This window comes from Panicum virgatum, chromosome 7K (assembly GCF_016808335.1).
Source record: "Panicum virgatum strain AP13 chromosome 7K, P.virgatum_v5, whole genome shotgun sequence".
Classification (NCBI taxonomy): Eukaryota; Viridiplantae; Streptophyta; class Magnoliopsida; order Poales; family Poaceae; genus Panicum; species Panicum virgatum.
In genome coordinates this window covers 46,218,082-46,234,682 of record NC_053142.1, presented here as the reverse complement: position 1 = coordinate 46,234,682, position 16,601 = coordinate 46,218,082, and positions in this window count along the sequence as shown.

The following is a 16,601-nucleotide window of genomic DNA, read 5'->3' as shown; positions in this document are numbered from 1 at the left end:
GTAACCAAACACGGCCTAGGTGCATGAGTCGACCATTTTACACCCCTTGCCGCGATCGGAGAAAATTGGTCATAGGGTGTGCCCCTCCTGCCTGTTTGTATGACGTGTTCGTGTGACCTGCAGGCGCGATGAAAAGAAAAATCTACCCAGGCAAAACATTCCGTACTCGTACATCAGCTCTCAGCAGCCGTGCGCTCGCGACTTCGCTAGTCCCCGTCCGTAACTGCCCTTACGTTAAGGGGCTGATTGGTTTGCTGCATGCAGCTCAACCAGGCCCGTCAGATGCAGGCTTCACAAGATTGGTTTACTGGTTCACCTCCTCAACCAGGCTGCGCGCATGCAAAAGATGCCTCTCGGCCAGGCTCTGGAGGAACGAGCAAATCGGCCGTTTCCTGGGAACCAGGCTCCGGTGGTGCAAGCGTGAGCGCATGGAAAAGCGTGCAGACACAGAAAATCACTTTTGCGTTAGACATGCAAGTAACCAAACAGCATCTCAACTCGACCTGTATTCCTGCATACGCAAACCAATCAAGCGACTGTGGTACCTGACGAGCCTGGCCACAGCAGGCCTGCACGCAGCATGCGAGCCAGGTTGTGCCCATCCACAAACCAATCAGCCCCTAAGTGATCGCCGCCTTCTCCATGCTAAGGCCCTGTTGGTTACTTCCATTGCGAAACTAATTCGTTGGCCGATAAATCTAAATAGACTATGATTTGGCAATACTGTGCTACAGTAAATATCTGCAAATGATGGATTAATTATATTTAATAAATTCATTTTGTGAATTAATTTACATTTATATAATTAGTTTTATGATTAATTTAATTTAATTCTTTAATTATTATTCAAATATCTTTCATGACTTCGGTTTTTTTTAAAATACATATGACTTCGGAATTAAAAATTAGTTTCTGAATGAAATACGTCTAAGGTTGCATGGTATCACGCCTTGATCCCTCACCTGTCACCTGTCCAGTGTGCCCTGCACGCATGCGCGTCCCGCTGTTCTGCTCGCGGGGCCGAGCTGAGGTGACGCTTCAGAACGCATTGCCATGAATTCGCAGGCCCCTCCGTTGACGAATCGTCCCTTCGAAACGATTGGGAAGCAATGTGCGGTGCTGCAGAGGAAATCGGTAGCAGCTGGCAGGTAGGTGGCCACGCTTAAGTAACCCACGGAGGACGCGTACCCTGCCTCCGGCCACAGCGCAGCGCCGTGCCCGGCTGCCCTTGTTGACGTTTCACCCGCCGTCGCCTCGACTCGTCTCGCCCGTAGAAGATAGAAGATGGACGATCCACGAGAAAGGTCTGTGTGGGAGGTGCGACAATGGAGGACGCTCTCGCACCTGCCGCCGTCGCGCCTGCGGCGGCATCCCCGTCCCTTTCTCATAAATGCACTGTTCATCCTTATCTGGGCACTGTTGTTCAGTTCCGAGTCCTTTCTGGACTCGTGCGCTGCTGCTTTCTGTCTCTCTGTGCCTGCGATCGCTTCGGACTTTCTCCTGCTGGATCAACTGCAGGTCTGGGGAAACTAGGAGGCGTCCGGTGTGAAACGCGCTCGCAAGTCGCGACTTCTTTTGCCCGGGCAGCGAGGCGCCTCCTAACGCACGCTGCACGCAGGTCAGGTCGTCAAGAGCGTCCTTGGGGAAGAAGGCGTGGTCACTATCTACGGGTCTGGGGAACTATTTTGGGGGGTTCTGGGACTTCGCCGCGAGTACCTTTTTCAGTAAATGACACTGACATCAAAAAAATGTAGTAGTAGTAGTAGAAAATGAGCTAACAGCTCCCCCGGTTACACTAGGATTACAGTAATTTGGAGTCAGCATATAGCCTTCTCCGGTCACCGCTCATGTTCACTGCAGAAACATACTAGTATTTTACTGAGAAAACTTTCATCGTGTATTTGGCTACCCACCACGGGATCGGACCGCCGACCGGGAACGCTGCGCGGAGACTGACAACATCGCGACGCGGACGCGTGCACCGCCTCTGGCGCGGAACGGGCAACGCAGAGCCACCAGTTCGGCTGTTGGTGGGGCAGTGGGTACCGGGCCACGCCGTCGGCCTCCGAGGCCACCGCCTGCTCCGCTCCAGCCCCCGCCGCGCCGTGGGCATCACCACCTCGTCGCCAACAGCAGAAGCAGAATTCCGTGGCGCATTGAATGCGGGGGGGGGGGGGGGGGGGGGTCACACCTCGATCGCGCCCCCACCGGCGACGGCTCCGCCGACCGCGACCTGCCTCGGCGCGGGTGAGGCCGGGGACGACGGCGACACGGTACCGGCGACCGCGCCGTTGGCGCGTCACCTCGGGCGCTTGCTTTTTTTCCCGTTCACACCAAATCCCGCGCGCTGCCCCGTCGCGTCCTGCGCGAGCCCGAGCGCGCTCACCGGCGCGCGGCCCGGCCGCGCGTCCAAGCCCCGTGCTCTGACGACGAGACCGATGATCACGTAGCGCGGCGGCGGAGGGCTCGCGGGTCGCCGTCGCGAAACGCGGGCCGGATCGCGGGCGTCGGTCGTTTTCCGTCGCTCTCGCCGATCCGGTCCGGAGGTGGGCATTATCTCTTCCGGGCACGAACCGGAGCCGGGAGGTAAGTGAACAGCGAGGTGTTTTTGACGTGAGAACACTGGGATCCGGCGTGATCCGCGATCGATCGTACGACGCGATCACTGTGCGACCTCTGCCCGCGTGTCTGTCTCTGCGGAGGACGATCGATCCGGACGGACGGGTAACCCTTCACCACTCAGCAGTTGAGAACGTGAGAACAGAGAGAGAGAGAGAGAGAGAGAGAGAGAGAGAGAGAGAGAGAGAGAGAGAGCATGTCTGCATGTGAACGCGATCCTGTCCGGTTGAAAGTTTTTTTTCTAACACCGACGGGTCCAAAGTTTTTTTTTTCTCCCTTGCGAATGGTCCGAGCTGGCACAGCGCCGCCTCCTCTCCGGAGCGACACGACCCCGACCGATCTGCCATTCTGCCTGCGGGTACGTGAGCCGGACGTCGTTGGCACACGGCGGACGTACGGTCAAGCACGAGCCGTGCAGCCGCAGAAGCACGCCGCCACGTTGAAAAAAGCCGAGAGCACGTAGCAGAGGACCTCTTTTTTTTGTGTGTGTGTGTCCCGTTCGTGTCACGTGCAAGAGGGCTACGACGCCGCCAGTTCAGAGCACGCGGTTTTGCATCGAGGCCGGCGGCACGCAACGTACTTACCGGATCAACTTGACCACGAGGTCCGGCCGGCAGCTTGACCGGCGGCATGGCCGACGGCGGCTGACCCTGTCTAGGTCTACTACCAGCTTGCAAACGTAACGGGCTTTGCTGGAAGGGTTTGACTTTACAGGCGGTGCACGTACAACGCGTGTACGGCACGTCTGTACTTGCTTGCCTCTCTTCTAAATCATAGACTTATCCTCGCAGGGAAAAAAGACTAGGATAATTTTTTTTTTTAGTTTTCCCCTTTCCTTGCTGATGAACTGGTGATCGATGGTCTCGGAATCAAACTGATTGGGGCAGCAAGTAAGCGGAACGGTTCTAGTTCAACAAGCAGTAGTGGTCGCATATTTAATTTTCATTTCGTTTTGTTTTTTGTGAGGTCCAGTAGTCGCAAAGCTACGCGAGTCCGTAAAGTCAGAACAGGCTTGTGAGGTTAGATTTTTTTTTTTGCCCGTGTCAGCTGATCACTGGAAAGGACAGTTCATGCTGGGTTCTACAATAAGATCACTGGAATAGACCGATGGATGTTATCTTTCGCGTGCCGTACTCAACGTTAGCAAGCAAACACTTTTTGTTAAAAGAAAAAGGTCGCAAATGGCGACTCTGTATATCACACTAGCATCCAGGTTAGACACTTTCCAACTAGGATGACATGTGCCGAATGCAAACACACACACACATTTGATTGGATGACTAGGCAATTATTTCCACGAGCTGAGCCATCAACATGCTTGAATTCGGTGCAACCGAAGATGCGCTCATATATACTCTAGCAGCAACTGACAGATTGACAAACTGCTATTTTTCTTTTTTTCTTTTTTAGAACACAGATTAAAAAGAATTTCTAGGTTTCTTCTCTTATTTTTTTAGGAAAACCAGGATTGGTGCAAGATGCTGCCGTACGTTTCGTACTTTGGCAAAGTTTGAGTGTTTGATTCCCTGAGATTTGCTGGCGTTCCCCTAAAATATACCAATATATTACTGACAGAGAAATCGTTGTTGTGTTGGTATGATCTGCCAAAATCATGCAGGTTTGGTCGCACTGAGGAACGAGAGTACTCTATCCTGCCTGTGATGAGTGAATTATCAACCGTGCGGTGTGATCGTGCGCTTGGTCTTTGGATTGCAGGTACACGGGCGTCGAGTGTCGACGGGGAGCTGCCGTGGAGGTGCTGTGGTCGATGGACCGTGCGGTGGACGGCGGTGAAGGGCAGCCGGGACCGGAGCTCGGACCGGGCGGCAGCTGTGGCGTCCACTCCTGGATCGAGGGCACAAGCGGCGACGGAAGGCGGGTTTCTTGGTTTGCGCCACAAAACCAAGGAGGCGGACGGCGGTTGAAGACGCCAAGTCGTGGAGGCACGGGCGTCGGTCTCGGGACTGACGGAGGGTGACGGGCGTCGGGCGGCGTCTAGAGTCGTCAGAAGGCCGAGGCGGGAACGGCGTCTAGGGCCACGGCGTGGAGGCGGGAATCTTCCCGCGCGTGAGGTTTTGGCGGTTTTCTCAAAACCGGCCACCTACCCGGGTTTCGCGGACCCTCCAAAACCGCGGACTAGATCTTCATCAAGACGGCGGCATCGCGGAGAAGACTTTGTTTCGAAGAAAGAACCTCGGCCGTCGGATGAGATCGTTGTACAGGGGGTGCTGCAGGCCAACCGGTCTGACCGGTCCCTGGCACCGGTCTGACCGGTCTAACCAACCGGTCTGACCGGTCCAGCGTACCGGTCTGACCGGTCCCGTGGGTATAAATACCCCTTCACTAGTGTTAGGTCAAGTGCGGCTTTTGTAATCTGTTCGTGGACTCTCTGTTTCTCCAGGCCGCCGTCCCTGTGTTCTCCTCCCCCTGTTTCTCTCTTTTGAGTTGATTTTGTCCATGGATTGTTGAAACCTTGTAAGTGATTTGATTGGGAAAGGAGGCCCTATCCTCCTCGTGCCCTCTGGGCTTTTGATTCGATTCAATCCCCTGGTTTTGTGCCTTGTGCAATGGATTTTTTGATTTCGTTCTTGGCACACTTGATTGAGAGGAGGCTACGAGTTCTTAGCTGTGATTCCCGTGCATCTAGCCCTGTCCTACTCCCTCTGGAATCACGAGCTCTTTCGAATTCGAGTTCTTGAGTTTTAGAGAAAACCCCAACCCTTTTGATCTCCTCTCGAATTCTCAAGAATAGTTGATCTTTAGGACGAGATCTTTTGGGGATATGTTCACGGGGTAGGGGCGAAGCAATCCCCCAAGTTTCACCGATTTTCGTGGTCGTTTGCTTGAGATTCAATGTTTGAATCCAATTTCTCGGGGGTTTTCTGGGTGCTACCAGTCAGACCGGTAGGCACGATCGGTTAGACCGGTCCAGCGCACCGGTCAGACCGGTCGAGCGCACCGGTCAGACCGGTCCAGGCAGATCAGTGCTGCAGATTTTCCAATTCACTTCCGATTTGCTTCGTGGTTTCGCTCGCTCGTTCTAGGCCTTTTTCGTTGGGTTAGCTTTTCAATAGCTACTCCATACTTTGGTCAGAACGCTTGAGGGTTTGGGCAATTTTGGGATATATGCCGACGATTCGAATTTCGAAGAAATTTTGATCGGCTCTCATTCACCCCCCTCTGGTCGCCGGCTTCGGTCCCACAATTGGTATCAGAGCTCGGTTGAGGTTTTCAGTACCTTGACCGGTTCGAAAACCACTCGGCGACCATGGCGAGTCTTGGTAAGATCCCGGTGTTTTCCGGCGAGGATTATGCCTACTGGAAGGTTCGCATGAGAGCCTTCCTGCAGAGCATGGGAGCCGATGTCTGGGAGATTACCACGAACCAGCTCTACGAGGTGCTGGTTGTTCGGACCACGCCTCTTCAGGTGACCCAGCACGAGGCTAACGCCAAGGCTGTCAATGCCTTGTTCGCTGGCGTTTCTCGTGCGGAGTTCTCACGCGTCCAGGGTTTTCAGGAAGCCCACAAGATTTGGACGTGTCTTGAGAACTACCACGAGGGTACACCTCAGGTGAAGGCCAGACTGTTCGAGACTCACCGGCGTGAGTACGAGAACTTCACACAGGAGCCGGGTGAGAGCATTGACCTGATGTTCAGTCGTTTTCAGTCGATTGTGAATAAGGTCAATGCGAACAGATCTGCTGGTGCCCTTGAGTACACAGAGCACGAGAAGGCCCTTAAGTTGCTTTACGCACTTGATCGCTCTGTGTGGGATCTCAAGGTGAACACCATCATTGAGTCTGCTGGCTATGAGACTCTGACGGTGAACGAGCTTTTCAGCAAGCTCAAGGCCACGGAGGTGGATAACCAGACACGAGCCAAGCTCAATGGTGCCCCTCCTTCCAAGAGCGTCGCTCTTGTGACTGGCCCAGGTGGATCGAGCTCTAACGTTAACTCTGCTCTTGGCTTTTCTCTTGCCTCTTTGCCTTCTGTTTCAGATGAGCAGCTGGAGACGCTGGGCGACGACGACTTGTGCCTCCTCATCAGCAAGTTCCAGCGCGTCTACCACAACAGGCAGAGGAAGAAGAACCCCGGGTGCTACAACTGCGGCGATCTGAACCACTTCGTCGCCGATTGCCCCAAGAAGTCCGGCGGTGGCCAGAGCAACTTCTTCGACTACTACCGCCACCGCGACCGCGATGAGGGAGGCTCCAACAAGGAGCGTCGGCGCCACAAGCACCACAGTCGTGACCGGGGAGGACGCTTCGACAAGGAGTCGCTCAAGAAGCGCTTCCAGTACAAGGCCAAGAAGCGGGAGAAGGCCTTTCTGGCGCAGCTCAGCGACCTCGACAAGAGCTCCGACACCGACCGCTCTTCTTCACCGACCTCCGACGATGATGACAAGAAGAAGAAGAAGCGGGACAAGGAAGCCACCGGCTTCATCGGCCTTTGCTTGGCGGCCGGTCGGCGCAAGAGCTTCTGCACCATGGCGGGCGAAGCCAATGGTGCTCGTGCGTCTTCGGGTGGACATGCTACACCGACGCACTCCAGCTCTTCTCCTGGATCCGAGAGCGATTCAGAGGTAAACTCCACGATCGACCTGCTTGATACAGAGGTTAGGGAGTTGTACGCCGCTCTCGACAACCAGAAAAGACTGCTTAAGGAAGCAGCTAGAGAGCGTAGAAAGCTTAGGGCTGAGCTGGCTTGTGCTAGGGAGAAGTCTAGTGAGGATGAGTGCGCTGGCTGCATATCTCACATGAACGATCTTGTTGCTCTCCGTGCCAAGCATGATGAGAACGTCGCGAACTTAGATGTTGCTAAGATTTCGCTTGCTGACGTGTCTCATGAGCTCGCTAAGGCCAAGCATGAACTAGAACTGGTTAAGGATGCTCCTATTGTTAGCGATGTGCTTGAATGTGAGGAGTGTCCTATCTTCAAGTCTGATCTAGCTTCTTTGCTGTCCAAGTTTGCTACTGTTGTGTGCGAGCTAGAGGAGATAAAGTCTAGGCCAGTTTTGCTTGGTGCTTGTAAGCTTTGTCCCACGCTTAGGTCGGAGCTAGAGGAGAAGAACGCTTTGATTAAGTCCTTTGGAAAGACTAAGGTCATAGAGTCTAGCCCACCTATTGACTGCTCTGTTTGCCCTGGTTTAATTTCTGATTTGGATAATCTTGCGGTAGAGAAAGCCAACCTGGAGAATGAGAATACCTATCTTAGGGCGATTCTTAGTTGGGTTTCTGCTAGTGAGCCGCAGTTGGGCATGATGATCAAGCAGTTCAAACGTGGTGATGGGTTTGGGGTCGGTTACACGTACACGAAGTCAGACTTTGACAGGTTGTATGGTAAGATTGGCAAGGCTACTGGAAACACTGCTGGCACGAGCACGCAGCCTTCGCTTGTTGACCCCGCGGATGGTGTGCTTAAAGAACCACCGAAAGCACCTCCGCAGAAGCAGGTTTGGGTTCCAAAGCCCAATGAGCTGAGGAACTCCCTCGACACGCTCCCTGCTGCCACAGCCCAGGTTGCCCAGAAGAAGGGGGCTGCTCCTCCCCATCCGCAGGCTAGGCCTCCACCTCCCAAGCGTGAGGTGATGTACCACTGCGAGTTCTGTGACAGGGAAGGTCACCTGGAGGAGTTTTGCTTCAGGAGGAAGCGGGCTGTGAGGAGAGAGCAGGAGAGACGGAACGCGGACATGTACTCTGCTCGGGTGCATGGTCCTTCTCGGCGTGGTGATAAGCGAGATGCTAGGGCGCGCCGTGTAGGTGGAGGTCAGGGAGACGGTGGTGGTCACCGTGCTCCAGCAGGTGGTCGCTTTGCCGGCATTGCTCCTGGTCGTTTTCAGTACGGCCATGGACCACGAGACCGAGGCTTTGGAGGAGGTTTTGAGGCTCCACGCTTTCCTCGCGGTGGTGTTCGTCAGTCACGCGGTAGACGGGACGGGGGATACGCTTTGTCTGGTTTTGCTAACCCTTCTGTAGAGCAAATGGCTCGACACTGGTTTGCTTCTCACTTTGCTAACCCCAGTGTTGAGACATTTGCTCACTCTTTGTCTCACTACTGATGTGCAGGTCGGAGGCTTGGAGAACAGGTGGATCATGGACTCCGGTTATTCGCGCCACATGACCGGAAATGACAAATGGTTCTCCAGCCTCACCCCGATGCGCTCAAAGGAGTACATTGTGTTCGGGGATAATGGAAGAGGAAAGGTACGTGGACTTGGCGCTGTTCGGGTTTCTGATCGCTTTACCCTGAGAGAAGTTGCTTTGGTTTCGAATCTTGGTTTTAATTTGCTCTCTGTTTCGCAACTTCTTGATGAGGGGTTTGAGGTTCGCTTCAAGGAGGGCTGTTCGCGTGTTTTGGATTCCAGGGGAGATTTGGTTTGCCGGATTACACCTCGCGATCGAGTTTTCTTGGTTGACTTCTCTGGAACTCCTTTTGGCCCTTCTCATTGCTTGATGGCAGGTTCTTCTTCTGATTTGTGGAGGTGGCATAGGAGACTATGACATTTGAGCTTCGATTTGTTGTCGAGACTGAGCTCACTTGGCCTGATCCGAGGATTGCCCAAATTGAAGTTTGAGAAGAACCTTGTTTGCCATCCGTGTCGCCACGGGAAAATGATTGCCGCTTCTCATCCGCCTGTTAATCAGGTGATGACTTCTCACCCTGGAGAGTTGCTACACATGGATACTGTTGGTCCTTCCAGGGTGATGTCTGTTGGTGGGAAGTGGTACGTGCTTGTGATTGTGGACGACTTTTCTCGCTATTCTTGGGTCTTTTTCATGAGAACCAAGGATGAGGCTTTCGAGTTTGTTCGAGACTTGATCTTGAGATTGAAAAACGAGCTACCCCAGGCCATGCGAGCGATCCGCTCTGACAATGGCACAGAATTCAAAAACGCTCGTTTTGATGTCTTTTGCAGTGATCAAGGGCTTGAACACCAGTATTCTTCTCCCTACACTCCACAGCAGAATGGAGTTGTAGAGCGGAAGAATCGGACGCTGGTTGAGATGGCGAGGACGATGCTCGATGAGCATAGGACTCCTCGCAAATACTGGGCTGAGGCGGTTAACATCGCTTGTTATGTGTCCAACCGCATTTTCTTACGTGCTTTCATGCACAGGACTTCTTATGAGTTGCGGTTTGGACGCCAGCCCCGTGTTGACCATCTCAGAGTTTTCGGTTGCCGGTGCTTTGTGCTGAAAGATGGAAATCTTGATAAGTTTGAGTCTCGCTCTTCTGACGGTGTCTTTCTCGGTTATGCTTCTCACTCTAGAGCGTACCGTGTGCTGATTATTGATACTAACATCGTCAGAGAGACTTGTGAAGTCACCTTCGACGAGACTGCACCGTGCAATTCTTCTGTCTTTGAAGTTGCAGGAGATGATGAGCTCGGCACCTCCATCTTTGAAGATGAGGAAGAAGCTGCAGATGGCGAGGCTGAGGCTACCACGCGTGCTGTGGACCCGGCTATCTCTGCTACAAGCTCGGACGATGACGACGGCCCCGATCCGACTACGTCTACTTCACGGGGGCTGTTCGAGGAGGTGACTCAGGCTTCACCAGCTGCACCTGAGGAGGCACCAGCTTTGGTTGAGGAGGAGGCGACTTCGACACGGGAAGCACCGCGACACATTCAGCGCCGCCATCCACCTCAACAGATGCTAGGTGATCTCAACGAGCGAGTCACCAGGTCCAAGGTAACAAGTATCGCTGGGTTTGCTCATTCAGCGTTTGTTGCCTCTTTTGAGCCCAAAGATATTGGACACGCTCTTTCTGATTCTAATTGGGTCAATGCCATGCATGAGAAACTTGAAAATTTTGAAAGAAATCAAGTTTGGGTTTTGGTCGAGCCTCCACCTGCTTGTAATCCCATCGGAACGAAGTGTGTTCTCAAAAACAAGCAGGGTGAGGATGGTTTGGTTGTTCGGAACAAGGCTCGTCTTGTTGCCCAGGGGTTTTGCCAAAAAGAGGGTATTGATTTTGAGGAAACCTTTACTCCTGTTGCTCGTTTGGAGGCTATTCGAATCTTTCTTGCATTTGCTGCTTCCAAGGGTTTTAAGGTTTTCTAAATGGATGTTAAATCTGCCTTCTTGAATGGTTTTATCGAAGAAGAGGTTTATGTGAAGCAACCCCCTGGTTTCGAAAATCCCAAGTTTCCAAACCGTGTTTATAAACTTCAGAAAGCTCTTTACGGTTTGAAACAGGCACCTAGAGCTTGGTATGATAGATTGAAAACCTTTTTGCTGGCTCAGGGCTTTAAAATGGGATGTGTTGATAAAACTTTGTTTCTCATGCGATCTGGCACTGATTTCCTTTTGGTTCAGATATACGTGGATGATATTATCTTTGGTGGCTCTTCTCACGCTCTTGTCTCCAAGTTTTCTGAGCAGATGTCCAGGGAGTTCGAGATGAGCATGATGGGTGAGTTGCAGTTCTTCCTCGGGCTGCAGATCAAGCAAACTCCTCAGGGCACTTTTGTCCATCAAGCCAAGTACACTAGAGACTTGCTGCGGAAATTCGACATGAGTGACTTGTCTCCTCAGCCGACTCCGATCAGCACATCTACAGCGCTTGATGAGGACTTGGACGGCGAGGCGGTGGACCAGAAGGAGTACAGGAGCATGATCGGCTCTCTCCTGTACCTGACGGCGACGCGACCGGACATCCAGTTCGGCGTCTGCCTCTGCGCGCGGTATCAGGCTTCGCCGCGCACCTCCCACAGGCAGGTGGTGAAACGCATCTTCAGGTATTTGAAATTCACCCCTGAATTTGGTCTTTGGTATTCTGCGGATTCTTCTCTGGTTTTGGTGGGCTTTTCTGATGCCGATTTCGGTGGGTGTCGGTTGGATCGCAAGTCGACATCCGGCACTTGTCAATTTCTCGGTACATCTTTGGTGTCTTGGTCCTCTTGCAAGCAGGCTAGCGTAGCGCTTTCTTCCATAGAAGCTGAGTATGTTGCCGCTGCTAGCTGCTGCTCCCAGATACTTTGGATGAAACAAACCTTGCAGGATTATGGCTTGAGTTTCGGTAGGGTTCCCATCTTTGTAGACAACATGTCAGCCATTAGCATTGCCAAGAACCCGATCCTACACTCCAGAACCAAGCACATAGACATCTGATTCCATTTCCTGCGAGACAACCATGAGAGAGGACACATAGACTTGATCCATGTCCCATCTGAGAGGCAAACTGCAGATATCCTCACCAAACCGCTAGAGCAGGACACTTTTGCTCGCTTGCGAGGGGAGCTTGGGGTTTGTTACCCCTTTTGATTGCTGACTTCTCTTTGGTTAGCTTTGTAGATTTTATTTGCTTCTCTTTGTTTTCTAGGTTTGGTAGTTGCATTGTGCATATGCATTGTACATATTTGCATTTTGCATTGTCTCACTTGCACTAGCATTCTTGTATACATTGCTATGATCTTCTAGTGCCTGCTAGTGTGAGTTGATAAATTTGATCATGTATAGCTTGCTCCATTGTGTATATGACATCATCTGAGTTAAGCTATTTTGATTTGAAAATCTGAAAACATGATCACCCTGTCTTGGCTACTAGCATGTTAGGGCGTGTTGATGTGCTTTGCTATCTTATTCATGCTAGTGTGGCTTTTCGTTCAGCAATTCATACTTGAAATGATCTAAATATGATAAAATTGCTTGAACTGTTCTTGAAATGGATGGAAAAGATCCAGGTGGGATTGCTTGTCGCACTGATCGAGCTTTCGGGACGGCTCACTTTGCACTTGTGAGAACCCGGGCAAGGCTGTGCATGACTGAAACGAGTGCTTTAAGCTTCTGATTGTCTTTTGACATAGGCTTGGCCTCGTTGCTAGGTAAAGCATGACAAGCTTTCAACCCCTGGCATTAAGAATTGATTGAGATAAATTTGATTGAAAAATGAATGTTTGCAACTTGTTTTGGCTGAGTTTGGCTCACCTGTATGAGTTTGAGTAGCACTGCTTTTCATTCCCTACTTGTTAGTGCTAGATCATGGGTGATGCTCTTATTTCTCATAAACTGAACTTGCCTAGCTCTAGACTGATTTGATATACCCTGTTGAGCTAGATGCAGGTCTGGTTTGTGGATGCACACGTGCTTGTGACTAGATGTTGCTCATATCTTTGTATCCCTGAATGCTTTCACTTACACCTCCTGCATTGCATTCATTGCATAGCATCTGTTCAGGGGGAGTCTCAGCTTCAGGGGGAGCTTTATGTCTTTTTAGGCTTGATGTGTGCATGTGCCAACAAGGGGGAGAATTTTGAGAGAAGTGATCGAACAAGGGGGGACTTGTTTGATTTTTGGAAAACTTGTTGTGCACAGGGCTTTGAGAGTGCATCATTTTGGGAGAGTTGCACTTGTGAGAGGGAAAAACTTTGCTTGTGGAGTTTCTGCTTTGGTTTTGGCTCCTGGTTTTCTCGTTTTCCCTCTGCTGCTTGCATGACTGCGTCGAGCGTTACCTCTGTCTTTGAGGAGTCATGTTTTGGCTTTTGATCGATTGCGTCGAGCCGTTGCCCTTGTCTTAGGGGATCGATCTGTGCTTGAGTAAGTGACTGTTCTTGCCTTTCTGAGCTTTTTGTCACTTGCTTGGGTTCTTCGCTTTCTTGCTTCTCTTCTTTTCACTTCTCTTGGTTCGTTTGTGGTGTGTTGACAATGCACTCATCAAGGGGGAGATTGAGGAATGAGAGTACTCTATCCTGCCTGTGATGAGTGAATTGTCAACCGTGCGGTGTGATCGTGCGCTTGGTCTTTGGATTGCAGGTACACGGGCGTCGAGTGTCGACGGGGAGCTGCCGTGGAGGTGCTGTGGCCGATGGACCGTGCGGTGGACGGCGGTGAAGGGCAGCCGGGACCGGAGCTCGGACCGGGCGGCAGCTGTGGCATCCACTCCTGGATCGAGGGCGCAAGCGGCGACGGAAGGCGGGTTTCTTGGTTTGCGCCACAAAACCAAGGAGGCGGACGGCGGTTGAAGACGCCAAGTCGTGGAGGCACGGGCGTCGGTCTCGGGACTGACGGAGGCGACGGGCGTCGACGGCGTCTAGGGCCTCGCTGCGGGCGAGGAGGTGACGGGCGTCGGGCGGCGTCTAGGGCCGTCAGAAGGCCGAGGCGGGAACGGCGTCTAGGGCCACGGCGTGGAGGCGGGAATCTTCCCGCGCGTGAGGTTTTGGCGGTTTTCTCAAAACCGGCCACCTACCTGGGTTTCGCGGACCCTCCAAAACCGCGGACTGGATCTTCATCAAGACGGCGGCATCGCGGAGAAGACTTCGTTTCGAAGAAAGAACCTCGGCCGTCGGATGAGATCGTTGTACAGGGGGTGCTGCAGGCCAACCGGTCTGACCGGTCCCTGGCACCGGTCTAACCGGTCTAACCAACCGGTCTGACCGGTCCAGCGTACCGGTCTGACCGGTCCCGTGGGTATAAATACCCCTTCACTTGTGTTAGGTCAAGTGCGGCTTTTGTAATCTGTTCGTGGACTCTCTGTTTCTCCAGGCCGCCGCCCTTGTGTTCTCCTCCCCCTGTTTCTCTCTTTTGAGTTGATTTTGTCCATGGATTGTTGAAACCTTGTAAGGGATTTGATTGGGAAAGGAGGCCCTATCCTCTTCGTGCCCTCTGGGCTTTTGATTCGATTCAATCCCCTGGTTTTGTGCCTTGTGCAATGGATTTTTTGATTTCGTTCTTGGCACACTTGATTGAGAGGAGGCTACGAGTTCTTAGCTGTGATTCCCGTGCATCTAGCCATATCCTACTCCCTCTGGAATCACGAGCTCTTTCGAATTCGAGTTCTTGAGTTTTAGAGAAAACCCCAACCCTTTGGATCTCCTCTCGAATTCTCAAGAATAGTTGATCTTTAGGACGAGGTCTTTTGGGGATATGTTCACGGGGTAGGGGCGAAGCAATCCCCCAAGTTTCACCGATTTTCGTGGTCGTTTGCTCGAGATTCAACGTTTGAATCCAATTTCTCGGGGGTTTTCTGGGTGCTACCGGTCAGACCGGTAGGCACGACCGGTTAGACCGGTCCAGCGCACCGGTCAGACCGGTCCAGGCAGATCAGTGCTGCAGATTTTCCAATTCGCTTCCGATTTGCTTCGTGGTTTCGCTCGCTCGTTCTAGGCCTTTTTCGTTGGGTTAGCTTTTCAATAGCTACTCCATACTTTGGTCAGAACGCTTGAGGGTTTGGGCAATTTTGGGATATATGACGACGATTCGAATTTCGAAGAAATTTTGATCGGCTCCCATTCACCCCCTCTGGTCGCCGGCTTCGGTTCCCACACGCGCTAACCAACAGCTATACGGACGGTAGTGCCTTTTTGGATTGAAGTGGTTGGGTCAGAGCAGAGATTGTTAGCCAGGGCAGTTGCTTGCTGCACCAAAGGTCAACTGTCCTTTGCCCGTACAAAACGTTAGGATGTCATGTGCTCAGTTGCAACCAATCGAAAGGTCAACTTCTGGAGCAGGGTTTATCCTCTACTAAACAACCAACTTGCCCTGAACCATATATTATTTTATATCTCCCATTTTTTTTTCTTAATTTCCTACGAGCAATTGATTATACAGCTAGCTAGCTCTTAGTACTTCGTATAGATGTTACGTTTAGACTTGAAAAATACAGAACAAAACGACAGTCTAGCAGTGCAGTGCCAAATTTAAAAGAAGTGGCGCTAGTTTTTTTTTCTTCTTTGCAGGAGATCGAGAATCTATTACCAAGTGCAGCTCTGACGGAACATCGGTTCGGACAACGCACTGTGTACCACACGCATATCGTTGTCGAAGCCTGTACACCGCAATGACATGGTCGTTGAGATTTAAAAGTCAGTTTGATCGAGAACTCTTATTAGTACTAGGTTTATCTACAACTTGCTCAGTAGTGGACTTCCAATGCAAGTGCATTTAAGAATTTGGGCAAAATTTAAATAGGACACTAGCTTCTTTGATTATTATTATTTTTTTAAAAACAACCGCTTGCATTGTTGGGAGAATCATTGAAGAATCTTTTTTTCCAAATATACTAGCACCGTTACTCCTTTCCAGTTCCATCATGGGAAGAGTCTTGTGCATGTTGGATGCGTGCATGGATGAATCTTGCAGGCGTCTTTGCAACTGGATTTAGTCAAATCGAAGGTTTGGCTGGATCGATACCAGCAATTGCTTATGGATTGGAGCAGTTGCGTGAGCAGCCCTGTCTGGCTGGCTGCCTTCAGCTGAGTCACTCACAACAACTTGCAGCCTTGTGCTACCATGCATGCATGACCTTATCACTTGCACACATATACTTATCGTCCTTTCTTAATAATCGGCTGGTCCGATCAAAAATTCATCGCACACATGGGCGGCTGATCGAAGCAGCTATACCTAGAGAGGATAATTCAAAACAAAATGTCGCCGCGTTTGGTCAAGCGCCGAAAGTTTTAAACGAATTTTATTTGTCGTAGCCGCAGCTACTGTGCAGGCTTTTCTATGTCAACTGGCTGCTTTGATAATGCCAGCTGCTGGTCTTCGTCACAGTATGCAAACAAGCTTGCTGGCTACCGGTCGGCTAGCTTTCTAGCTTAGTCCTTGGATTTGTCCTTGCCAACAGGACGACTAAAAAATTGCTTTTTCCCTGAGTACTTTTATTTGATTTGCAGTAGGTTCGATGAACATGGCAGGTTCGTCTGACTATACAACCTCAGCTCTTTTTCTTAAAGGATATAACCTCAGCTCTTCTATACGTACGGATGCGTATGCCCCCCCCCCCCCCCCCCCCCCTCCTCTCCAGTTGGATATAGTAGAAGATTTGTGCATGTCATGTTTGTCAAGTTGCAGGGTAGCTAGCCTAGGACAGAACTGAGGTGCTCTGATTGGCTAGCTAGCGATGGAAAAATAGCGGCCACTTGCATGGCTTGTGAACCGACCATCTCGCAATCCAAGTAAAAACAAACCATTCAGAACTCGATTCAGATTTCAGAGGCCATTTTCTTTGCAGGCAGTCAGTTGTTAGCCTGAAGA